General features: G+C 46.3%; 1 protein-coding gene across 2 annotated transcripts in view; it reads right to left on the bottom strand.

The window, feature by feature from the left end:
* The window catches only part of ESRRG (estrogen related receptor gamma), a 620,288-nt gene extending 598,906 nt beyond the window's left edge, over window positions 1-21,382 (bottom strand). Inside the window, exon 1 of one of the 2 annotated variants that reach the window (XM_072140121.1) lies at window positions 21,246-21,382. The gene's annotated coding sequence lies outside the window, so the exon portion shown is untranslated. The remainder of the gene's footprint in view (window positions 1-21,245) is intronic. The other variant, XM_072140120.1, reaches the window with a different exon arrangement.
* Between the last annotated feature and the right edge of the window lie 5,918 nt (window positions 21,383-27,300).

Raw genomic sequence — 27,300 nt, 5'->3', positions numbered from 1 at the left:
GCATGTCGCGCTCTGCTAAGGCCAGTAGCCGTGCGTCGGCCGCAGCAGGCGGGCCGACGCCGGCAGTGACAAGGTCCCCGCGTGGGGAGGAGATGCAGGGCACGCCTGCTCCTGCGTCTCCTCACCCAGTTAACCTGGCTGCTCCCCCTGCTGGTTCCCTGCCCAAACAGCCTGGTCGTTTAGCTAGGTGGTTTGGGCTGGGTGCCAGCAGTGATACAGTGCAAACACCACACACTGACACAGCCCCCGCTTCCGACACACACATGTCACATAGTGCGGTGGCTCAGCAGCCACCGTTTGCACCAAGCACCACACACCCCCCTTCGTCCACATTCACCCCCCCGCCCCCCTCCTACCCCTCGGGTCCTGCCTTGGCGGGTGACGAGGTCGATAGTGATGAACCCGCGGACCGCCGGCACGCTGTTTCGGCGGCCGGCGCTCCGCGGGACTGGCGCGACAGGGGTCATAGCTACTCCAGCGTGGCCTGCAGCTGTTCGGAATTTCAGCAGCGCGGGTACCGCTCGGGGGCTGGGCCTCGGCCGCACAGCCCGGAGGGACGGTGTAGACACCGATCTTGATCTTCACGTTCCTTTTCCCGCTCCACTTGGGTGAGCCGTAAGCGGTCCAGGTCTCGTGACAGAGACAGTAGGCGGTCTGGTAGATCCAGCTGGGGCCGGACCTATTCCAGGCGCTCTTCATCCTCGTCCAGCGGTGGTCACACCCGCTCCAGAGAGAGGCGGTCGCGGAGACGGCAACACTCTTCTCCACCTCATGGGGTAGAAGAGGCGAGGGTACCGCCAACGGTCCCATCCTCAGCGTTGCCTAGCGCACCCATGGCGCCTCCTCCTCCAGTTGTTCTGCAGCAGGTCGTTCCTCCAGCGGGTGAGTTGTCCTGTGAGACCGCATGGAAAAAGTCTGTTATTGCTGGTGATGATGTTGTGGGCGCCCTTAAGGCGGTTGTGGCAAGAATGGAGGCTAGTGCCTCCGGGACATCCCCAGGGGCGACATCGTTGCCGCCTGTGCAGGCCCCGGGGTCAGCAGGGATGCTTTTTAGAGATTCCTTGTTTTGTGGCGTAGCTCCTTTGGGCACGCGGGTGGCTGCTGACCTCCGGGAGAAAATTGTTAATTTTGAGTATATTGATATTTGGACATTGTTATCTCCTGATCAGTTGACAGTAGATAAGGAGAAGCGTTTTGAGAAGGGTGATGACAAGAAGCCTAAGGTCGCAAGGACCTTTGGCAACTGGCTTCAAGCTTTTGCTGTTATGTCTAGTATCATTGTGCGACAGAAGCCTGCCTGTGCGCAGGATATGTTTGTGTATTTGGATACTATATATACTGCGCATAAGTTGCATGGAGGTTCAGCTTGGTGGAGATATGACGAGGAGTTTTGGCGTCGCTTAGCGGCGAGTCCGGAGGTTGGATGGGCGACTAAAGCGACTGATGTTTGGATTCAGTTTATGATGACACAGAAGCTTCAGGCTCCCTTTCCTTCGGGAGCCGTCCCGGGCTCGCAGTCCGGGGCGGCTTCCAAGCGTCCGGGATCCTGTTGGTTGTTTAACGAAGGCCACTGCCGCTTCTTTGCATCCTGTAAGTTCAAGCACGAATGCTCCATTTGTGGCGGGGCCCATTCCGCTCTCCGGTGCTTTAAAAGGCAGAGAACCCCTGCGAAATCTTCCACAGCTGTCAGGGGGGAGGACTCCGGTTCGGGTGCAAAGGATGCGGCCGTGGTTAGACAGTTACCACCTGAAGCAGGAGGCAAAAGTGCTGCTTGACGGTTTTACTTTTGGTTTTGTGATTCCGTTTGTACCGCGTGACGGTCTGATGTTGTCAAACAATCTTAAATCGGTTAGGGACAACGAGTTACTGGTTGAAGAAAAATTGTTAAAGGAGGTTGAGTTGGGCAGGATGGCGGGCCCCTTTTTGTTGCCGCCTTTTGATAATTTGCGGGTCTCTCCGCTTGGTTTGGTCCCAAAGAAAGAGTCGGGTAAGTTTCGCCTGATACACCATTTGTCGTATCCGGAGGGTGACTCAGTCAATGATGGTATTCCCCAGGAGGAGGTGGCTGTTTCTTACACTTCCTTTGACAAAGCGGTTCTCCTGTTGAATAAAGCCGGTCCGGGGGCCCTTATGGCTAAGTCGGACATTGAGTCGGCTTTCCGCCTCCTCCCGGTGCATCCGTCCTGTTTTCATCTACTGGGTTGCAGAATTAACGATTCTTTCTTTGTGGACATGTGCCTTCCCATGGGTTGCTCTATATCCTGTAGGTTTTTTGAAATTTTTAGCAGTTTTTTGGAATGGGTTCTTCGGCTAGAGGCTGGTTCGAATTGGGTCATTCATTATTTGGATGATTTTTTGTTTGTGGGTCCGAAGGACTCTCACGAGTGCTTGAGACTATTGAACATGTTCCGTCACTTCGCAGATTTTTTCGGTGTTCCTTTGTCAGCAGAGAAGACGGAGGGTCCCACTCACCGCCTGACTTTCCTGGGTATTTTGATTGACTCAGAAGAAATGACTCTCAGCCTCCCTGCTGATAAATTGGAACGTTTCATAGTATCATAGTATCATAGTATATAAGGCTGGAAGGAGACGCAAGTCCATCAAGTCCAACCTTCAAGAATTAAATAAATGTTTTATCCCCATAACCCGTGATATTTTTTCTCTCCAGAAAGTCATCCAGGCCTCTCTTGAACATGTACATAGAGTCGGCCATAACAACCTCCTGCGGCAGAGAGTTCCATAGTCTCACTGCTCTTACAGTAAAGAACCTTTGTCTATGGTGATGGTAGAATCGCCTCTCCTCTAGGCGTAGAGGATGCCCCCTTGTTCTGGTCACAGGCCTAGGTATAAAAAGATCTTTGGAGAGATCCTTGTACTGTCCGTTCAGGTATTTGTACATTGTAATGAGGTCTCCCCTCAGTCGTCTTTTTTCTAAACTGAATAATCCCAAATTTTGTAATCTGTCAGTGTATTCTAATCCCCCCATTCCCCTAATAATCCTGGTTGCTCTCCTTTGCACCCGTTCCAGCTCTATTATATCCTTTTTATACACTGGTGCCCAAAACTGTACACAATATTCCATGTGTGGTCTGACCAGGGATTTGTATAAGGGCAAAACTATGTCTTTATCATGAGAATCTATTCCTCTCTTGATACATCCCATTATTTTATTTGCTTTAGCAGCAGCCGCCTGGCTCTGGTCACTAAAATTAAGTTTACCATCCACCAATACGCCCAAGTCCTTTTCAGCTTCAGTTTTACTAAGTAATTGACCGTTTAGAACATAATTATACTTTTTGTTTCCATGGCCCAAGTGCATAACTTTACATTTATCTACATTAAACCTCATCAACCATTTCTCTGCCCATCCCTCAAGCTTCCACAAATCCCTCTGTAATGCTAAACTATCGACCTCAGTATTTATTACTTTACACAGCTTAGTATCATCTGCAAATATTGAAACTTGACTGTGTAAACCCACTACAAGGTCATTAATAAAAATATTAAAAAGAAGTGGCCCCAATACTGACCCCTGTGGCACTCCACTGGTAACATCAACCCAATCTGAGAATGTGCCATTAATGACCACCCTCTGTTTTCTATCACTAAGCCAATTACTTACCCAGATACACAGATTTTCTCCTATTCCCAGCAGTCTCATTTTGTATACCAACCTTTTATGTGGCACGGTGTCAAATGCCTTTGAGAAGTCCAGATATACAACATCCACAGCGTCCCCCAGATCCAGTCTTGAACTTACCTCCTCGTAGAAACCAATCAGATTAGTCTGACAGGACCGATCTCTCATAAACCCATGCTGACGCTGGGTTATAAGGTTGTGCACAGTGAGATACTCCAGGATAGCATCTCTAATAAACCCCTCAAATATTTTCCCCACCACAGCAGTTAGACTTACGGGTCTGTAGTTTCCAGGATCGCTATTTGATCCTTTTTTGTATATTGGTACCACATTTGCTATGCGCCATTCCTGTGGAACATAACCAGTCCTCAGTGAATCTTCAAATATTAAAAATAACGGTCTGTCTATCATGGTACATAATTCATGCAGAACCCGGGGGTGTATGCCATCTGGCCCCGGTGATTTATCTATCTTAGTGGTTGCGAGGCGGCGCCGTACCTCTTCCTGGGTTAAACTGTTGACATTATAAAAAGAATTAACATTATTCCTCATTGTGTCTTCCACCAGGGGATTTTCCTGGGTAAAGACAGTTGAGAAGGCGACATTCAGTAGATTGGCCCTTTCCTCATCTCCTTCCACCATGACCCCCATGTTATTTCTAAGGGGACCCACACTCTCTGTTTTTAGTTTCTTATCATTTATATACTTGAAAAATAATTTGGGATTATTTTTGCTCTCCCTGGCAATATTTCTCTCAGTCTCTATTTTTGCGGCCTTTATCTGCTTTTTACAGGATTTATTTTTCTCTCTATAATCCTGTAATGCCTCATCACTACCTTCACGTTTTAGCACCTTAAATGCTTTATCTTTCTCGCTTATTGCTTTCCTTACAAGACTAGTTAGCCACATAGGGTTTTTCTTGTTCCTTTTATGCTTTTTCCCATAAGGTATGTGTTTCTCACAGGACTTTTTCAGAATATATGAGAAAAAGTCCCATTTTTGGGGGGGGCTTTTGTCTTTGAGAACATTATCCCAGTCTATGCCTTTAAGGTCTTCCCTTAGTTGCTGAAAATTTGCCCTCCTGAAGTTTAGAGTGTTGGTTGCCCCTTCACTAACGCTCTTAGTAAAGCATAATACAAAATCAATGATATTATGATCACTATTCCCCAGGTTCCCCCCAACCTGTAGTTTTGATATCCTATCAGGTCTGTTGGTAAGGATAAGGTCCAGCAGTGCCCCCCCTCTTTTGTTGTTGACAAGAACCTGCTACCTTTGAAGGACCTGCAGGTTTCTGCCCCCCAGTCAATATCTGGGTAATTGAAGTCCCCCATGATAAGTACTTCACCATGCTTTGAAGCCGCATCCATTTCACTTATCAGCATTTCCTCTGCTGCCTCCATTATATTTGGAGCCTTATAACAGACCCCTAGTAATATTTTATTATTCTTTTTCCCTCCTCTTATCTCCACCCATAGGGACTCCACATTTGCGTTACTGATGTCATCTCGCAGGACGGGCTTGAGGCGAGAATTCACATATAAACAAACCCCTCCCCCTTTTTTATTTATACGATCCTTTCTAAAAAGACTATAACCATCTATAGTAACAGCCCAGTCATAGCTACTGTCCAGCCATGTCTCGCTGATACCCACTATATCATATTTCCGTTCCAACATCAAGAGTTCCAGTTCCTCCATTTTGTTTGTGAGGCTTCTGGCATTTGTGTACATACACTTTATATGGTTTTCTCTGTCCCTATTCCTTTTGTCCTTATTCCCCAATCTCATTCCAGCCCCCCTTCCTCCCCCATGGACTATGACCCTTCCCAGCTCTCTATGTACACCGTCTATTTGCCCTGCACAAGTGTAATTGCCCTCCCCCCAGGTCTCTAGTTTAAACACTCCTCCAACCTTCTAGCCATTTTTTCCCCTAAAACAGCGGCCCCCTCCCCATTGAGGTGCAGCCCATCCCTACTGTAGAGCCTGTAGCCCACAGAAAAGTCATCCCAGTTCTCCATGAACCCAAACCCCTCCTTCCTACACCAACTTTTGAGCCACTTATTTACCTCCTTGATCTCCCGCTGCCTTTCTGGTGTGGCACGTGGTACAGGCAGTATTTCAGAGAAAATTACCTTTGAGGTCCTTGCCCTGAGCTTATGGCCTAAATCTCTGAAATCATTTTTAAGGACCTTCCACCTACCTGTTACTTTGTCATTAGTGCCAATGTGGACCATGACCGCTGGTTCCTCACCAGCCCCTCCCAGTAATCCGTCAACCCGATCCGCAACATGCCGAACCCGAGCACCCGGCAAACAACACACTGTTCGGTATGCACGGTCTTTGTGACAGATTGCCCTGTGTGTTCCCCTAATAATGGAATCTCCCACTACCAGCACCTGTCTGACTTTGCCTTTGCTCCCATTACCCTTCTTACTGGAGCAGACATTCCCCTGGTTGCTAGCGGCCATGTCTTTCTGCAGCATTGCTACCCCAGAGCTGATATCCCCCTCATCCACCAGCCTGGCAAACTTATTGGGGTGCACCAGATCAGGACTAGACTCTCTACAACTCTTCCCTCTACCCCGCCTTCTACATGTTACCCAACTAGCTGCCCCCTCATTCTGCACCTCCATACTTCCCTCCCCACACCCATCTTCCCCAGAGAGTTTGTGCTCCAGGAGCAGCAAACTTCGTTCCATATTATCAATTGCCCGCAGCCTTGAAACTTGCTCATTTAGATCCAGAATCTGGGCTTCCAGATGAGCAATTTTCACACACCCCACACAGCAGTATTCCCCCTCGAACGGCTGTTCAAGGAAAGCATACATGGCACAGGATGTACACCTTGTAGCAATGCCACTTATGGAGTCCATAACTCTAATGGGGATTACAATATAAATATGCACAGAAAGAAGAATTTACAGTCAAAGTAACACAAAACACAGAAGTTACCTACTAAAGCCCCTCAAACTTAAGTCCCTTAAACCTAAGTCACACTTATGACACTGCACACACTTGGGATCAGTGCACACTCGCTGCCAAGCTCACACACTCGCTTTGCTAATGCTTTTTTTTTTAAAGTTATCGGCCACAAAAATCTGCAGAGCTCACTGCACAAGATCTGGCTGCAAACCACCAAACAAACTGACCACAGAAGTATATAAAGGCTGCTAATTAGATAGCCACACCCCACTATTAATTAGGCAGCACCTGTGACTATACTGTCTAGATAAGCAAGGTGAATGCCTCCCTATACCCCCCACACAATATACAGATTATGCAAGTAAAATACCTTTAGATCTACTTGGTTGCAATAAAAAACACACAATGAATATCAGGAAATAAAAATGTAGATGCACTTATCTATTTGTTGCAGGGTCCAAAAAGTACTCCTTCCCTTAAACCTAAGTCACACTTATGACACTGCACACACTTGGGATCAGTGCACACTCGCTGCCAAGCTCACACACTCGCTTTGCTAATGCTTTTTTTTTTAAAGTTATCGGCCACAAAAATCTGCAGAGCTCACTGCACAAGATCTGGCTGCAAACCACCAAACAAACTGACCACAGAAGTATATAAAGGCTGCTAATTAGATAGCCACACCCCACTATTAATTAGGCAGCACCTGTGACTATACTGTCTAGATAAGCAAGGTGAATGCCTCCCTATACCCCCCACACAATATACAGATTATGCAAGTAAAATACCTTTAGATCTACTTGGTTGCAATAAAAAACACACAATGAATATCAGGAAATAAAAATGTAGATGCACTTATCTATTTGTTGCAGGGTCCAAAAAGTACTCCTTCCCTTAAACCTAAGTCACACTTATGACACTGCACACACTTGGGATCAGTGCACACTCGCTGCCAAGCTCACACACTCGCTTTGCTAATGCTTTTTTTTTTAAAGTTATCGGCCACAAAAATCTGCAGAGCTCACTGCACAAGATCTGGCTGCAAAACATTGACTTTGGCCTTTGCGTGTAGAATTTTTCCCATGGGTAGAGTTTTTGCCAGGAGGTTGTCGCTGGCTACGGCCGGTGTTTCGAAGCCATACCATCATATACATTTGACGGCGGTTCTGAAAGACGATTTGCGGGTCTGGAGGTCCTTTTTGAGGGATTATACTGGTGTGTCCGCATTTCTTGAACACGAGATTGACAACGCTGACTTACAGTTATTTACGGACGCGGCAGGATCGGTGGGGTACGGTGCCATTTTTGGTAAGCAGTGGTCAGCGGAGCGGTGGCCGCCGCAGTGGTTGGAGAGGGATTTCACTAAGAATTTGACCTTGCTTGAACTCTTTCCAATTGTGGTGGCTGTGGAACTTTGGGGTCATGAGATGGCAAATAAACGGATTCGTTTTTGGTCGGACAACGAAAGTACGGTCCGGGCCCTGAATGGTCTCACCTCCAGTTCTTTGCAGGTTCTTGCCCTGCTTAGGCATTTGGTTCTGCGATGTTTGCAGTTGAATATAGTCTTCAGGGCTAGGCATGTTCCTGGCGAGTTTAATGTGGTTGCTGATGTGTTATCTCGTTTTCAGCTACAGCGTTTCAGGGATTTCCACCCCCTGGCGGACCCGGAGGGGTACCCCTGCCCCCCCTTCCTGTGGGACCTGGTGGTGAACAGTTGACACCGTTGATCCAATCCTCATTATGCTACCCGAGGTGGTGGCGATCAGCAAGTCTTCCCCGGGTCCGACGGTGCTTGTGGTGCATGCCGGAGGGAACGACATGTGTTCAACACGTCTGGCGGAATTGATTTCAGTTATGAAGTCGGACTTTGAGCGTTTCGCAGCCTTCTTCCAGGACTTGGTGGTGGTGTGGTCGGAGATCGTGCCGCGAGGAATCTGGAATGGTGCCCGTAACCCCGAATCCATCGAAAGGGCGAGGAGGATGCTCAATATGAGGGTTGCGCGTTTTGTTAGGTCCAGGTGTGGGGTAGTGGTTAGGCATCGGCAGCTGGAGGGAGATAATGCAGGCCTCATGAGGGAGGACGGTGTTCACCTCAATGACATCGGCCTGGATATTTTCCTTTCTGGTTTGCAGGACGCCATCGAGAGGGCCTTATTCCTCTTGTGTGGGGGTCGGAGCACAGTGTAGGGTTACACTGTTCTCCTAGTGGCCTGTGGTGGAATCTTGACCCTCTCGGCGGTTAGTTAAATCACCTGACGGAACAACTAGGACATGCCCCCGCGGAGGCGGGGCCAGGCATGCAAGGTGAAGTTAGGGTAAGGGTCAGGGTTCTTCCCACAGGTCATTTAATCTGTTATGTAAATAATAAAGCTGTGGCCGACCCCCTGTTTTTATCCCAAGAATTGTAGTTGTGTTGGTTTTTGGGAAAGGGGGAGTGGGGTACATTTTGGTTGGGTAACGTTAATACGGTCAGTCTGCTCAGCCCACAGGCTGTATAAGCGGGGGGGCTGCAGGACTGGCCGTGCTCTGGCTCCTTTAAGGGGCACGGTCCCTCCTGCTCTCCCCCTCCCCTTTCCTCCGCTGTTAAATTTTCATTGGTGGCCAGTGAGTTCCGCTGGCCACTGGGGGGCAGCGGGCCAGGATATTTATTCTTGAGCGCGGAGCTAGCCAGCCTCTTTGACTGCTCCGCGCTCAAGAGATCCCACCCACCCTCCCTATGTTAATATTGTATTTTATTGGTTTTTGTTAATTTTTATTCTTTGATCTTTGTTATTGCGTTATTCAGGTTTGTTGTTGGTAGTCACAGCTTGGCCTGTGGTGGAATCTTGACCCTCTCGGCGGTTAGTTAAATCACCTGACGGAACAACTAGGACATGCCCCCGCGGAGGCGGGGCCAGGCATGCAAGGTGAAGTTAGGGTAAGGGTCAGGGTTCTTCCCACAGGTCATTTAATCTGTTATGTAAATAATAAAGCTGTGGCCGACCCCCTGTTTTTATCCCAAGAATTGTAGTTGTGTTGGTTTTTGGGAAAGGGGGAGTGGGGTACATTTTGGTTGGGTAACGTTAATACGGTCAGTCTGAGAGCGCCCTACACCCCTGGGGTGCATTAGTGTATTACACGTGAGTGAACCTTTGCACCCATGTAGACATTAGAGAACAAGCAGCGGCACTCTGGGAGATGTCGGCTCTGACATGTTAATAGCTGCATCTATAGAGCAGAACAATGCGAAGCCTTTCACAATTTCTGCATTTTGGTTAATTGTTGCTCTCCTGCAATAATCCCACAAAGTGCATAACCATATGTTCAGCGCCGGGTGCTACAGAGAGGGAGAAGAAGACATTACCATAGAGCGAGGCGGCGCAGCAGCTCCAGGCACTCTCACTAATTCATTCACATGTCAATACAATCTCTATGTATTTAATTTTGATTTACTATAAAGGTTCTACAGCCTGGAATGAGAAGGGATGGAGACCAGAATGGATTATATCCTCTATCTATCCCCAGAGCTATGGCAACTCCCCTCCAGGCCACCCCACCTACGTTATCCCATGCCACCGTCCCTTTAAGAGAGATAGATAGACATACAACACAATACTTCAATCCTGAGTTACATCCTGTATTGTACCCCAGAGCTGCACTCACTATTCTGCTGGTGCAGTCACTGGGGCAAATTTACTTACCCGATCCTGTCACTTTCCCCGATCCGGGCGGTCCGACGATGATGGCCGCGATTCACGTTTCCGATTTTAAATCCAGCGCGTTGTCCCCGTGCCCAGCCTCTCATACTCCAGAGAGCGCACCTTCACCAGGTCACCCAGAATGTTCCTAACCATCTCATCCACCGGGAGGATTTTACGCTGCGTCGATACTAAACACCGTGCGTTCCACGTGTGGTACCTGACCACTAGACTAACTAGGAATAACGTGCAGCGGTCCCGGCCACCCAGGCCTCTGAATGCTCCATAGGCCCACTCCGCATAAGAGATACCGGCCAACCCGGGCCAATGGATGGAAGCGCCCACCCGGTTGTACACCTCTGTGTTAAAGGGGCACTGAAGCAGGAAGTGGTCCATGCTCTCCAGCAGGCCACCGCACTCCTCCCGGGGACAATCCCTTTCCTCAGAGCTCCTACACTTCAGATTGTCCCTCACACACAGCTTACCATGGAAGCAGCGCCAAGTCACATCCCAAAACTTCAAGGGGATCCTAATGGAATTCAATAAACTCAAACCCACCCCCAAGATCCCGACTTGGGCAATCCTTGAGGGCCAGAGGTCCTGATCTCCCACATTCCCAGACCCCACCGGCGAATCACCTTCAGAACCGGGGTAGCGTAAGCCGGAAGATGCCCATGCGGAGTGCGGAGATCCTTCACTCGCCCTCCTGTCTCCCATTTCTGGAAGAAAGGCCGAAACCATCCCCTACAGGAGTATACCCACGGAGGAGCCCTCTCTTTCCAGAGGTTTGCTACATTGATCTTAAGAAAGGTATTCACTAGGAACACCACAGGGTTGACCATACACAACCCTCCTTGTCTCCTCGTGCGGTAAGTAACCTCCCTCTTGATTAGGTTCAGCCTATTCCCCCATAACAGCTGGAAGAACAGACTGTAGACCCGAGTCCAGAGGGGTTCTGGTAACATGCACACACTGCCCAGATAAATCAGCAATGGGAGCAGGTAAGTTTTGATTAGATTAACCCTTTCTCTGAGCGTCAAAGACCAACCCTTCCACTGGTCCACCCTCTGAGCGGCGATCTTAAGCCTGCCGTCCCAGTTTTGCATGGGGTAATCCCCCTGGCCAAATTCGATGCCGAGAACTTTGGCAGAGTCCTGGGGTCCTGGAAGAGTGTCCGGGAGATCAAAGCCCGGATCCCCCTCTCCCAGCCAGAGACTCTCACACTTATCCCGGGTGATCTTGGACCCAGAAGCCTCTGAGTAGCAGTCGACCTCTGACATCACCCATTGCGCCTCCCCTCCCGAGGACACGAAAACAGTGACATCATCGGCATACGCTACCACCCTTGGCTTCTGGTGCCACCTGGTCCATCCCGACTCCCACCAACGGCCCACGATCAACCCTCCAGAACCAAGTAAGAAAAGCCTAGTACACACCTGGGCCTCCACACTCCACAGCCCACAACAGCATTCGATTAATTAATTCATTTTAATTATCTGATAATTCACAGCTAAACTCTGCGTACTTATGATCAGCAGGAAGCATGGAAATCATTGTAGACTGTGTATGCAGAATATAATCCAGTGCTAACAGTAGAAATGTAGAAAGAGACATTCGGTATATTGGGCCACGTGTATCACTCGTTTTTCTGTTGTTTTTGCGCCTTTTCGTACTGGTGCACTGTTTTTGCGCCATTTTTTGCGATTAAACGCCAAATAGCCACGCAGCAAAAATAACCAGCTTTCCCTAATCTATATTACCAATCCAGATGTTTTGCTGTGCCTAATGATATTCATCACTTTCAACTACAGATAATACAGACATTAGATACAATGCAGACACTAGTACAGATAATACAGACACTGCAGACACTAGTACAGATAATACAGACATTACAGACACTGCAGACACTAGTACAGATAATACAGACATTACATACACTGCAGACACTAGTACAGATAATACAGACATTACATACACTGCAGACACTAGTACAGATAATACAGACATTAGATACTCTGCAGACACTAGTACAGATAATACAGACATTACATACACTACAGACACTAGTACAGATAATACAGACATTACATACACTGCAGACACTAGTACAGATAATACAGACATTACATACTCTGCAGACACTAGTACAGATCATACAGACATTACATACACTGCAGACACTAGTACAGATAATACAGACATTACATACACTACAGACACTAGTACAGATAATACAGACATTACATACACTGCAGACACTAGTACAGATAATACAGACATTACATACTCTGCAGACACTAGTACAGATCATACAGACATTACATACACTGCAGACACTAGTACAGATAATACAGACATTACATACTCTGCAGACACTAGTACAGATCATACAGACATTACATACACTGCAGACACTAGTACAGATAATACAGACACTACATACACTGCAGACACTAGTACAGATAATACAGACATTACATACACTGCAGACACTAGAACATATAATACAGACATTACATACACTACAGACACTAGTACAGATAATACAGACACTACATACACTACAGACACTAGTACAGATAATACAGACATTACATACACTGCAGACACTAGTACAGATAATACAGACATTACATACACTACAGACACTAGTACAGATAATACAGACACTACATACACTACAGACACTAGTACAGATAATACAGACATTACATACACTGCAGACACTAGTACAGATAATACAGACATTACATACACTGCAGACACTAGTACAGATAATACAGACATTACATACACTGCAGACACTAGTACAGATAATACAGACATTACATACTCTGCAGACACTAGTACAGATCATACAGACATTACATACACTGCAGACACTAGTACAGATAATACAGACACTACATACACTGCAGACACTAGAACATATAATACAGACATTACATACACTACAGACACTAGTACAGATAATACAGACACTACATACACTACAGACACTAGTACAGATAATACAGACATTACATACACTGCAGACACTAGTACAGATAATACAGACATTACATACACTGCAGACACTAGTACAGATAATACAGACACTACATACACTACAGACACTAGTACAGATAATACAGACATTACATACACTGCAGACACTAGTACAGATAATACAGACATTACGTACACTGCAGACACTAGTACAGATAATACAGACATTACATACACTGCAGACACTGGTACAGATAATACAGACATTACATACACTGCAGACACTAGAACATATAATACAGACATGAGATACTCTGCAGACACTAGAACATATAATACAGACATGAGATACACTGCAGACACTGGTACAGATAATACAGACATTACATACACTGCAGACACTAGTACAGATAATACAGACATTAGATACTCTGCAGACACTAGTACAGATAATACAGACATTACATACACTACAGACACTAGTACAGATAATACAGACATTACATACACTGCAGACACTAGTACAGATAATACAGACACTACATACACTGCAGACACTAGTACAGATCATACATACATTACATACACTGCAGACACTAGTACAGATCATACAGACACTACATACACTGCAGACACTAGTACAGATAATACATACATTACATACACTGCAGACACTAGTACAGATAATACATACATTACATACTCTGCAGACACTAGTACAGATAATACATACATTACATACACTGCAGACACTAGTACAGATAATACAGACATTACATACACTGCAGACACTAGTACAGATAATACAGACATTACATACACTGCAGACACTAGTACAGATAATACAGACATTACATACACTGCAGACACTAGTACATATAATACAGACATTACATACACTGCAGACACTAGTACAGATAATACAGACATTACATACACTGCAGACACTAGTACAGATAATACAGATAATACATACACTGCAGACACTAGTACAGATAATACAGACACTACATACACTGCAGACACTAGTACAGATAATACAGACATTAGATACTCTGCAGACACTAGAACATATAATACAGACATGAGATTCTCTGCAGACACTAGAACATATAATACAGACATGAGATACTCTGCAGACACTAGAACAGATCATACAGACATTAGATGCTCTGCAGACAGGAGCTGCAGACTCTATTTACAGTTCATCACCTTCTATTTACAAAACATTCTGCAGAATCCTGAGCTCAGAGCAAGAGAGAAGAGAACTTTGCAGAATGTTGCAGATACGACATACAAGTGTCCCGCATGTAATTCTGCACAGTATCACCAGTGTATCTGAGGGGGGTACTGTGCAGAATTACAGGGGTGCAGCAGGAGACCAGCACTGGGGGATCCCCTCCAGGAGAAGCCCCTGCTGAGGAGGTCACTGGGTGCTGGGTGTCACACACCAGGGTGCTGCTGTGAGTGTTATCTCCATTCTGGGCTGTGGGAGAAGCAGAGAGGAGCTTGTAGCAGGATCACATGTAACTGCCTGAATCTAACATTGCGCCTAAACTGCGCCTAAACTGTGTTAAAGTAAAGTGATTAATAAGAGGCAGGAAATTACCTTATCACAGATGGTTGTAGCTTGCCAAATTCTGCCAAATTTAGGCGCAACTACTATACTTAGGCGCACAAAAGTGATAAATGTGGCCCATTGAATACAAATCTATACATCCAAATACTCATATTTAATCTCTATTTATCTCATATCTATCTATCTATCTATCTCATATCTATCTCATATCTATCTATCTATCTATCTCATATCTATCTATCTATCTATCTATCTATCTATCTCATATCTATCTATCTCATATCTATCTATCTCATATCTATCTATCTATCTATCTATCTCATATCTATCTATCTATCTATCTATCTATCTATCTATCCATCTACCATTTTATGGGCCACATTTATCACTTTTGTGCGCCTAAGTGTAGTAGTTGCGCCTAAATTCTGGCGCACTGTTTTGCCAGAATTATCACAAGCTACAACCATCTGTGATAAGTATATTTTCTGCCTCTTATTAATCACTTTACTTTGGCGCAGTTTAGGCGCAATGTTAGATTCGGGCACTTACATGTCATCCTGCTACAAGCTCCTCTCTGCTTCTCCCACAGCCCAGAATGAAGATAACACTCACAGCAGCACCCAGGTGTGTGACACCCAGCACCCAGTGACCTCCTCAGCAGGGGCTTCTCCTGGAGGGGATCCCCCAGTGCTGGTCTCCTGCTGCACCCCTGTAATTCTGCACAGTATCCCCCTCAGACACGGTGCAGAATTACATGGGGGACACTTGTTTGTAGTATCTGCAACATTCTGCAAACTTGTGCAAACTTCTCTTGCTCTTGCTGTGAGCTCAGGGTTTTGCAGAATATTTTGTAAATAGAAGGTGATGAACTGTAAATAGAGTCTGCAGCTCCTGTCTGCAATGTATCTAATTGTATCTATTATATGTTCTAGTGTCTGGCTGAGCTCTGCTGCTAGAAATGAGCTCTTCTGCAAAGGGGCTCAGTGCTTTCTTCTCAGATAACGCCACCTTCGGGCTGGAGTGTTTTTGCGCCCGTTTTTGCGCCTAAATGAAAACGTTGCAAGTGATGAATATCATTAGGCGCAGCAAAACATCTGGATTGGTAAGATAGATGAGGGAAAGCTGCTTATTTTTGCTGCGCGGCTAGTTTGGCGTTTAATCGCAAAAATGGAGCAAAAACGGTGCGCCTGAATGAAAAGGCGCAAAAACAACAGAAAAAACAAGTGATAAATGTGGCCCTATGTCTATTATCTTATAGATTGGGTTTATTCTCCTTGCCCTGCTACACACATCATCATATCTGTATCACAGCCCGGGCTCCTGTATGATAACGCCGCGTCCCGTGTGACTCTATAGCGTAACTTGATTTTGTGAGCAGAGAGAAGCTCCGTGTATAGACGTCTGGATCCCGGCGGACGCTCGCTGCAATCTTATATGAATTCAGGTTTTGCCAGAATTAATTCGAAAAAAAAAAAAAAAAATCCCACTTCAGTCACAGACAAAAGATGAGGCTCCTCGGTTACATGAGAAACCGCAGCCACATGCTCACACGAGCGGGGGGCAAACAAGGAGACGGCTCTGAACTTGTGTACTCAAGTCTATCCGGAGGTCTGTGCCTACCACATCCAGAAGTGATTGGCAGAAATAGAAGCTTCAGGCATTTTCTTATAAACCGCTATGAAAATGTATGTGCACGTCTATCACTCATTTCTATACCAAGCCAGGCAGTGAAAGGGTTAAATGAATAGACATCCCTTAATGGCCATTTTCATACTTTTATGTCATTTTGTTCTTGTCATCTAAATATAATTGTTCGGTGCTTTCCACTTTCTTGTTAGTTAAAATATTTCAAAAAGTGACTGCTTTTAGTCACCACTAGGGGGAGCTCCGGCGCTCACTGCATACACTATACACAATCAACTCAATAATCAACTAGTAGCACTGTAAATGTCTAAGTTACTTGGCAGAATCCTGCAGTTTGGACGCCTATAAGGAGAGTGGTTGGCCGAAGAGACAATGTGACGCACAAATTTGGTCAACCTCTTAAAGGGGTTGTCCAAGGATTTAAAGTTATTTTCTCTGTCCATTGGACAGTAGGTAACATATGGATCAGTGGGGGCAACAAATATTGATGAGCGGACCCCATCAGGTTTGGCCAAACTTTCTTGTTAGTTAAATATAAAAAAGTGACTGCTTTTAGTTACCACTAGGGGGAGCTCCGGAGCTCACTGCATACACTATACACAATCAACTCAATAATCAACTAGTACACAGTAAATGTCTAAGTTACTTGGCAGAATCCTGCAGTTTGAATGCCTATAAGGAGAGTGGTCGGCCGAAGAAACAACGTGACACACAAATTTGGTCAACCTCTTAAAGGGGTTGTCCAATGATTTAAAGTTATTTTCTCTGTCCATTGGAAAGTAGGTAACATATGGATCAGTGGGGCAATGAATATTGATGGACGGACTCTGAACTCTGAACAAAGGTTTAGTTCCGGTAACCAAACCAGAACCAGCACCGGCAACACCCATCATCAGTGCTGGCACCAGTCGCGGTTGTTAACCCTTTAAATGTCACCAGCAAAGCCGCTTTTAAAGGTACGGATCTGCTTATCGCCATCCAATACCTGTGATCAATGCTGGCACCGATCATGGGGGTTAACCCTACAAATGCCGGTGGCCAGCGCCATTTCCCCTTGGATCTTTGGTCCCTGGTTTGATGCCGGAATTTAAACTGTTAGCACCCGTATTCATTGCGGGCACCGATTGCGGGTGTAACCAGCGGGGGTTACTTGGAATTCTGGTTGAAATTTGGGTTCAGGGACCTTAACCCGCAGTTTTCTGCACAGACTTGAACAGTGCGGTTCAGGTCCACTCATCACTAGCACTGAGTGCTTCCTGCTTCCCCAAATGTATGCCCCCTGCTCCCCTATCTATGCCTGGACTGGAGAGATGGGGGAGCACGATATTCTAGCAGTCCTCAGTCCTATAGACAGTGAATGGAGAGACCGATAGTCAGACTCCCTCCTATTCAAATCTTTGCCCTGGATAGCACTCAATCTGGGGACAAACCCTGAAAATCAAAAATATAAGCAAAAGTGATAACTAAAAGCTACAAAAATCCTAGGGAGTTACCTCACACGACGAGAAATGAAATCATCAACTAAGATGACGACTTCTACACCAAACTGTAGCGAGGAAATACATCACACGGAAATGAACGTTTCTGGATGAAAATCTGGCAGTAAATTGGAATTTTATGCCAAGTTTTTAAAAAAAAAATTTGCTACATTGTATTTTCACTAGATTGTATTATTTTTCTCGATTATCTAGCCACTAGGTGGCGCTGTTCTATTCATTGCTGCTTAGTACCACAATAGAGTGACAACTAAAAGTATCAGTTCTCCCGTACAATGGGGCAGATTTACTTACCTGGTCCATTTGCGATCCAGCGGCGCGTTCTCTGCGGTGGATTCGGGTCCGGCCGGGATTCATTTAGGCAGTTCCTCCGCCGTCCACCAGGTGGCGCTGGAATGCACTGAAGTTCACGATCCTATTCCAGGTGAAGGTAAGCGCGAGTCCCGCAACACTTTTTTTTAAAAAATGCGGCGGTTTTTCCGAATCCATCGTTTTTTCATTCGGCCACGCCCCCGATTTCCGTCGGGTGCATGCCAGCGCGGATGCGCCACAATCCGATCGCGTGCGCCAAAATCCCGGGGCAATGCAGGGAAAATTGGCGCAAATCGGAAATATTCGGGTAACACTTCGGGAAAACACGAATCAGGCCCTTAGTAAATGACCCCCAATGTATCCGTCTTCCATCACTTACTAATACCGGCCCCCGATATAGTCACAAAAATGTTTGTAGGTTCCAACAAGGAGAAGTATTGGGAAAGTTACTAGGAGTTTAGTTGTAAGTTTGTTATAATTTCAATTTTACCAGATCCTATTATTATTTTTCCTGATTATCTCGCCATTAGGTATCACTTGTCCCTCACAAAGTAACTTCTCACCATAAGTTTTACTGACCGAACCAATCAAAGTGTCACAGATTTCTGCATTATAGATTATTGTATCTACTCACATATCAGTTCTAGCCCAGGATAATAGAACATAAAAGGAGCCATATGACGGCATCAAAAGCTGTACAGGATATTTTTACTGATTTAGTTCAAAATTTGCTATTTACAGTTTCTCTTGCTGACTGCACCTTAAAGGGGTTGTTCACTTTCAGCAAATAATTGATAGTGTTTGTGTAATGGAAAGTTATGCAATTTTACTATTTACTTTCGGTATCAATTCTGCACAGTCTTCTAGTCGTCTGCATCCTGTCCTGCTATAGGAAGCTTTTATGTTTACTTCCTCTGGATGATTACTGGCCATTGTCATGTGATGTCACACAGGTGCACAGTACGTTATATCCCTGGTCATGTGATGTCACACAGGTGCACAGCTCGTTATATCCCTGGTCATGTGATGTCACACAGGTACAAGGCTCGTTATATCCTTGGTCATGTGATGTCACACAGGTGCATGGCTCGTTATAACCCTGGTCATGTGATGTCACACAGGTGCACTGCTCGTTATATCCCTGGTCATGTGATGTCACACAGATGAACAGCTCATTATATCTCTGGTCATGTGATGTCCCACAGGTTCACGGCTCATTATATCCCTGGTCATGTGATGTCACACAGGTGCACGGCTCATTATATCCCTGGTCATGTGATGTCCCACAGGTGCGCGGCTCTGGATATAATGAGCCATGCACCTGTATCACTTTACATGACCATGGGTATAACAGGCCATGCACCTGTGTGACATCACATGACCAGGAATATAACGAGCCGTGCACCTGTGTGACATCTCATGACCAGAGATATAACGAGCCGTGCACCTGTGTGACATCACATGACCAGGGATATAACGAGCAGTGCACCTGTGTGACATCACATGACCAGGGATATAACAAGCCGAGCACCTATGTGACAACACAGGACCAGGGATATAACAAGCCGTGTACCTGTGTGACATCACATGAATAGGGATATAATGAGCAGTGCACCTGTGTGATATCATATGACCAGAGATATAACGAGCCATTCACCTGTGTGACATCACATGACCAGGGATATAACGAGCCGTGCAACTGTGTGACATCACATGACCAGAGATATAACAAGCCGTGTACCTGTGTGACATCACATGAATAGGGATATAATGAGCAGTGCACCTGTGTGATATCATATGACCAGAGATATAACGAGCCGTGCACCTGTGTGACATCACATGACCAGGGATATAATGAGCGTGCACCTGTGTGACATCACATGACCAGGGATATAATGAGCGTGCACCTGTGTGACATCACATGACCAGGGATATAACAAGCCGTGCACCTGTGTGATATCATATGACCAGAGATATAACGAGCCGTGCACCTGTGTGACATCGCATGACCAGGGATATATTATGAGCTGTGCACCTGTGTGACATCGCATGACCAGGGATATATTATGAGCTGTGCACCTGTGTGACATCACATGACCAGGGATATAACGAGCCATGCACCTGTGTGACATCACATGACCAGGGATATAACGAGCCGTGCACCTGTGTGACATCACATGACCAGGGATATGTTATGAGCTGTGCACCTGTGTGACATCACATGACCAGGGATATGTTATGAGCCGTGCACCTGTGTGACATCACATGACCAGGGATATATTATGAGCTGTGCACCTGTGTGACATCACATGACCAGGGATATATTATGAGCTGTGCACCTGTGTGACATCACATGACCATGGGCCATTTATTAACCACAGGAAGTAAACCATGAAGCTTCCTGTACAATGACATCAAGCAGAGATCTAAAAAAAACCATGGGAAATTGATACAGAAAATAAACTGGAGAATGGCATAACTTTTCATTACACAAACAATATCAATTATTTGCTGAAAGTGGACAACCCCTTTAACTATCCCAACAACAGAGAATCACTTTTCCCTCACGACATAACTTCTCACCACAAGTTTTATTGACCAAACCAATGTAAGGACGACGTCTACAGGACTTTGTGGTGGGTAGTTTCCCTTTAAATGCCACCGGCTGGTGTCATTGCCCTCTCCTCTACAGTGCAGCGAGGCTGCCGAGCAACTTCATGCCCGGCTTCCCAAGGTTACACACAAGTACACAGAGAAGAAGGTCTACAGACGCGCACAAGTCCGGGCACGGCAGGAGAAGGTCACGGGAACCCTCGTCCTCAACTCTGCTGACCACTTTCTAATGAGACCCAACGGGAAGAGACAGACCTGGGCATTGTTGGTGTAGGAAGAAAAAGAAAGGGGGGTAGGTAACAAGGTAATAGGATGAAGATGCTGCCCCCCAGCGCCCCCTGATGCCGGTGTGGAGATGGAAGGAGACAGTACCTGGTGGGAAGCAGTCAGGTAGCCGGTTGGCCGATATTGATAGTAAACCATGCAGGAGCACTCAGCGCACGCCTCCTCTCACCGGCTCCCACGACCTCGACTTGGGAGGGGGTGCTGGGTCCTCCTCCACTGACGGGGGCGCCGGGCTGTCCACAGGGCCGGTCTTCCATTAGGCAAAATTAGGCATTGCCTAGGATGAGGGGGGGCGGCGTCAGATCAGGAGGAGAGATGCGGGCAGTTCAAACAGCTGCGTGCGGAGAAGCTCCTTCAATTGCGGAGAGTCTCTCCGAGCAGCAGAAGCGAGGGGAAGGGGGGGCGGCGGGAGATTCATCACCTCAGAGTCAATGCGGAAGGAGAAAGGCTACAGTTTCACGTCGTGCATAAGTTAATTTTGCAAGGGACCCCGCGTGGATTATTCGGATTACCCAGGAAGTATAGTCTGACGCGTGTGCACAGACTGAGGCTCAACACGAAGACCCCCCCCCCCTCCCCAATCCGGCTGCAAGGAAGACATCACCGCACAATAGCCTTTCCAGACTCTCGTTATTGCATCTTAATTAGAGTCTGACAGTGAGCTAGCACTTCACCGGCATCAGACCGGACGGGGTTAACCGTTTCAGGACCTGGGTCTTCCCCCAGTCACAGTCACTGATCCCGAGATGGGAGAGATGTGTGTGTGTGTTAGCTGAGGACACTGACTCCTGTGTAGTGGCAGGGAATTAAAGGGATCAAGGGGGGGGGGGGGCGGGAAAAGTTTTGGAAGTTTTAATAAAATTTTCTACTATACAAAGAAAAAGTACAAAAAATGTCAAATAATAACGCGTCTAATGTGATAACGAATGAGTGACTAACGAGAACGCTCCATTTGTTGTCCAATTGTGCACATTTTAACTTTTTAAAGATTTAAGGGAAAAAAAAGTTTTGCACCGTGTTAGCCACTCGCAGAAATTCCTGTTGCTTTTGATAAGTTAAAATGACCGTCGTGAGATTGTGATACCTAATAATGAAGTATAAGATGTTTCAAGGTTTCAAGATTAGTAAGATACCAGGCTTTCTGAAGGGACAGAGATTTTTAAAGATACACTTCTAATAAATGTCATAGAACAGAGTTTTTAGGTAAAAATTGAGAAAAAACTCTATTTTCTTATTTTTGAAGGAAATCCCCCATCAGAATCCATGCTGATAAAGCAGGGACATTACTCATAGATCCAGGCACCGGGACTGTGGTATCTTCTTATATTTGTTATCCATGGTCTCCTTCTTTCTAAAATCAACTTTGAAAATTATGCTAATGAGTCAGAAGAGTTCTTGGGGGCGTTACCAAAGCTCCTCTGTGCTGTAGCTTCACAGGCTGTAACACTGTTTCAACCTCCCCCCTGTTTGCTTAGCATTTCCCCTCTCTCTTTCTGCCTGCCTGTCGTAATTTCACACAATAGAAGGGGGAAGTGCTTATGTACAGTGAGAATAGTGAGTGCAGCTCTGGAACAGAATACATAACCATATCTGGGCAACCAATAGAACTTTTACTCAGTTACATTTTTTATAAAATGTCTCTTATACATAAGATAATGTCTCTTTAAGAACACAAAGGCTGTACCTAAGGATCAGTACAGGATAAGTAACGTTATGTATGTGCAACATCCCCCCCCCACCGGGGCCTATCCTTTTTCTTGGGGCCCTGGAGGCAGCCGGGGCCCAGAATACCGGAGTGGCTGGTGGTTGCAGCTTAGGGCGCGCTGATGTCACAGTGCTTTGTATGGGGACCGGAGAAATATGGAGGGAGAGGCTGATGTGCAAGAAATATGGAGGGAGAGGCTGATGTGCAAGAAATATGGAGGGAGAGGCTGATGTACTTGTTCTCCTTGGGGCAACCCCAGTGTGCCTGTAAGATAGGTCCCTGGATAATGGATGGGGAGCTCGTGGTGGTGACAGCAGTATCCAGGAATCAGACGGAGGCAACGTTGTACAAATCAACTTACAGTTCTTTATTGAACAGCAGGCAACGGCCAAAAAGGGGTAACAGCAGATTCTCAAGCTGGAAGAGTCATGGAGAGCCGGTCCACAGGAAGGTTACACGCAGCCTGGTAGTAGGTTCGGACTGGGTTGGTGCAGGTGTAACTGAGCCCGAAAGGTGGAGCTGCAGATCTGGGCTCAAGTCTCTGGACTTGCCCTGGGTGCCAGGCAGTGGGCCTGAGGCAGCACTGACTTGTGCTACTCACTTTGGCTTGATTGACTGCTAACACAGACCTGAGACCTGACTCCAAGATGGAGATCATTGGATAATTACATATCACAATTAACTGTTGCCTTGTCATGCAGTAGCTACAGCTGCAATTACTTAGTTCTAGAAACATCCCAGAGAGGTGATCAGTCCCCCTAACAGCTCCTGACCTGGAGAGGGCGCTTATTCGCAACAACCCCCTTGCCTAAACGTTGGCAGGGGTGTTGCATATGTACACAGTAACTGCACCAGCAAGAGGTAGTGTCTGACTCTTTTAGGAGTCGACGCGTAATGTAGAAGTTGCTGCCAAAATGCCACATGCTGTATGTATTTCTTACTATGAAGAGACTATCAAGACTTTGACATCTCGGCACTTCTAGTTGATGTTGTATTTGCACAGGTCTCCCGCGTTCCTCTCCGTTCTCCTCACTGGTGGCTCGACCATTGACCATTGAGGAGAAATCCCAATGGATCAGTTACTAGAATTTAGTCTGATGTTATCACCCATAATCCATTGATTTTGCTTAAGAAAAGTGTCTAGCAGTAGGTCAGTAGTGGATAATAATACAGGCGGTTTGCGTGGTATCCCAGGGCCCAAGTCTTCCAGGGGGCCCATGGCCACCCAAACCACCTACCAAATTTTATACTCAACAGAACCTATGAAATCCTTGTACATCTGTTCCTGCTCTCAATACTCATGTACACAGGAGCCATTTCAGGACCTTTGAAGGTCTCCTGCAGGATTTGTGAAAGTTTCAGATCAAGAGTCGGCAATATCAATTAACCCTTCCTACTGCTTGAAGACTTGTGTCTCTGCCCGGGACCCTCCCTGCACAGGCTTCATCTCTTCTGAGAGCTTTTATGTCATAATTTACAAGATTATAACTTTTATGGGAGTTCTCAAGGTCGTCCGGGTCAAAGTTTTAGACCATCTCTCTGTCTACTCTCGTTACAATGGTCTACTAGCTGTTTGATTTGCAAATCTGTCTCTAATACATTGGGGCACATTTACTTACCCGGCCCATTCGCGATCCAGCGGCGCGTTCTCTGCACGGGATTCGGGTCCGGCTGGGATTTAAGATGGTAGTTCCTCCGCCGTCCACCAGGTGGCGCTGCAGCGCCGAAAATAATCTTAACGCCCCGGAATGCACCATCCCATAGAAGGTGAAGGTGAGCGCTCCCCAAGCGACACATTTTCGGATTTTAAATGCGGCGGTTTTTCCGAATACGTCGGGTTTTCGTTCGGCCACGCCCCCCCGATTTCTGTCGCGCGCATGCCGGCCCCGATGCGCCACAATCCGATCGCGTGCGCCAAAAACCCGGGGCAATTCATGTACAAGCGGCGCAAATCGGAAATATTCGGGTAACACGTCGGGAAAACGCGAATCGGGCCCTTAGTAAATGACCCCCATTGTATTCATTGGAAAATCCCTTTAAAGTTACATAGGGTTACATTCCTAGATTCCTCCTACCTATATCTGCCCTAAGCTTTATTTTATTAATCCAAAAAACCTAATTGAACTTTTTTAAAAACTTTATAAAGGTAATGGGGGTCATTTACCAAGGGCCCGATTCGCGTTTTCCCGACGTGTTACCCGAATATTTCCGATTTGCGCCGATTGTACCTGAATTGCTCCGGGATTGTGGCGCACGCGATCGGATTGTGGCGCACCGGCGCCGGCATGCGCGCGACGCAAATCGGGGGGCGTGGCCGAACGAAAACCCGACGTATTCGGAAAAACCGCCGCATTTAAAAACCGAAAAAGTGTCGCTTGGGGACCGCTTACCTTCACCTGGTCCGAGGTGGTGCATTCCGGCGCGATGAGATAACTTTAAGCGCAGCAGCGCCACCTGGTGGACGGCGGAAGAACTACCTTCTTAAATCCCGGCCGGACCCGAATCCGGAGCAGAGAACGCGCCGCTGGATCACGAATGGGCGAGGTAAGTAAATCTGCCCCAATATGTAAATCTCCTGCAGAGGCTAATGAGGTAGCCCAGGTAGGCAAATAAGGTAGCCCAGGTAGGCTACTCCACACCCCAGTAGCCTCTGTAGGTAGGAGGAGTCTATCATTTAGATCTATTTCTTCATGGTAGGTTTTGAAGGGGTTGACCAAACTTTTACATAAGTTGCCCATATGCAATAATAATCCCTGAATGTTCATCAAGTGATTCAGCAGTCCTACTACTTACATTTGTGCTGTGTGCAGGCTTCTGTGATTCTTTGTTTACATGTCTGAGCACTGATGAATAGGAGGAGCTGCAGCGGGAGAGTTATTACTCATCCTGCTCCCTCCCCTCTTCATATGTCTGTCAGTGAGGAAGGACAGTAAAAAGAGAGACACAGTGGGAGACGTCATGAGGACAGGTTGTAGCAGTGAGAGGGAGGAAGCTGTGTATATATGCAGGGGGCAGCATGGGGAGAACAGGGAAAGGCTGGTACATATACATGAGAGTTGTGTCTAATGGAAGAGATTTATTAAAAAGTGGCTGATGCCTTTAATGAGTGCCCAAGACCTAACTCTCTTTGGGACCCCCAAACTTCCAAATGTACCCCTAAATATATGAGTATATTAGTAATGACAAGAAATTATGAAAAATAACTATGAAACCAGATTTTTTTTCCACTGGGATTGATAAATGATGACATTGATGACCGCGCTGGATACATTGACTGAGAGCTTGAAATATTACACTAATTGTTCCGTCACTTCAATAACAGTAAATTACAGCATAGATCTGCTGGCCGACCCTGACCTACAATACAGTACACAAAAATAACACAAATACAGCAAAAAACTAATGTAGTGCATAGAGAATGTAAAGTTGTGTTGTACAATGACCCATATAGACCAATAGTTACACAGAATACAACTAAGTAGTAGGAAAATGTGTTGCTATTTACCACAGGATGTACAATCTGCTCAGCTCCTCCTGCTCTATAACATGCTGCCTGCAGATAGGACACTATGTACAATCTGCTCAGCCCCTCCTGCTCTTTAACATGCTGCCTGCAGATAGGACACTATGTACAATCTGCTCAGCTCCTCCTGCTCTATAACATGCTGCCTGCAGATAGGACACTATGTACAATCTGCTCAGCTCCTCCTGCTCTATAACATGCTGCCTGCAGATAGGACACTATGTACAATCTGCTCAGCTCCTCCTGCTCTATAACATGCTGCCTGCAGATAGGACACTATGTACAATCTGCTCAGCTCCTCCTGCTCTATAACATGCTGCCTGCAGATAGGACACTATGTACAATCTGCTCAGCTCCTCCTGCTCTATAACATGCTGCCTGCAGATAGGACACTATGTACAATCTGCTCAGCTCCTCCTGCTCTATAACATGCTGCCTGCAGATAGGACACTATGTACAATCTGCTCAGCTCCTCCTGCTCTATAACATGCTGCCTGCAGATAGGACACTATGTACAATCTGCTCAGCTCCTCCTGCTCTATAACATGCTGCCTGCAGATAGGACACTATGTACAATCTGCTCAGCTCCTCCTGCTCTATAACATGCTGCCTGCAGATAGGACACTATGTACAATCTGCTCAGTTCCTCCTGCTCTATAACATGCTGCCTGCAGATAGGACACTATGTGCAATCTGCTCAGCCCCTCCTTCTCTATAACATGCTGCCTGCAGATAGGACACTATGTGCAATCTGCTCAGCCCCTCCTTCTCTATAACATGCTGCCTGCAGATAGGACACTGTGTACAATCTGCTCAGCCCCTCCTGCTCTATAACATGTTGCCTGCAGATACGACTCTCTGTACAATCTCCTTAGTTGCCCCTGATTAATGGTGATCTGTTTTGGATATTTCTG

The sequence above is a fragment of the Engystomops pustulosus genome, chromosome 3, assembly GCF_040894005.1.
Source record: "Engystomops pustulosus chromosome 3, aEngPut4.maternal, whole genome shotgun sequence".
Taxonomy (NCBI): domain Eukaryota; kingdom Metazoa; phylum Chordata; class Amphibia; order Anura; family Leptodactylidae; genus Engystomops; species Engystomops pustulosus.
Note: the sequence above shows the minus strand (reverse complement) of the source record. Positions and strands in the feature narration are given on the sequence as shown.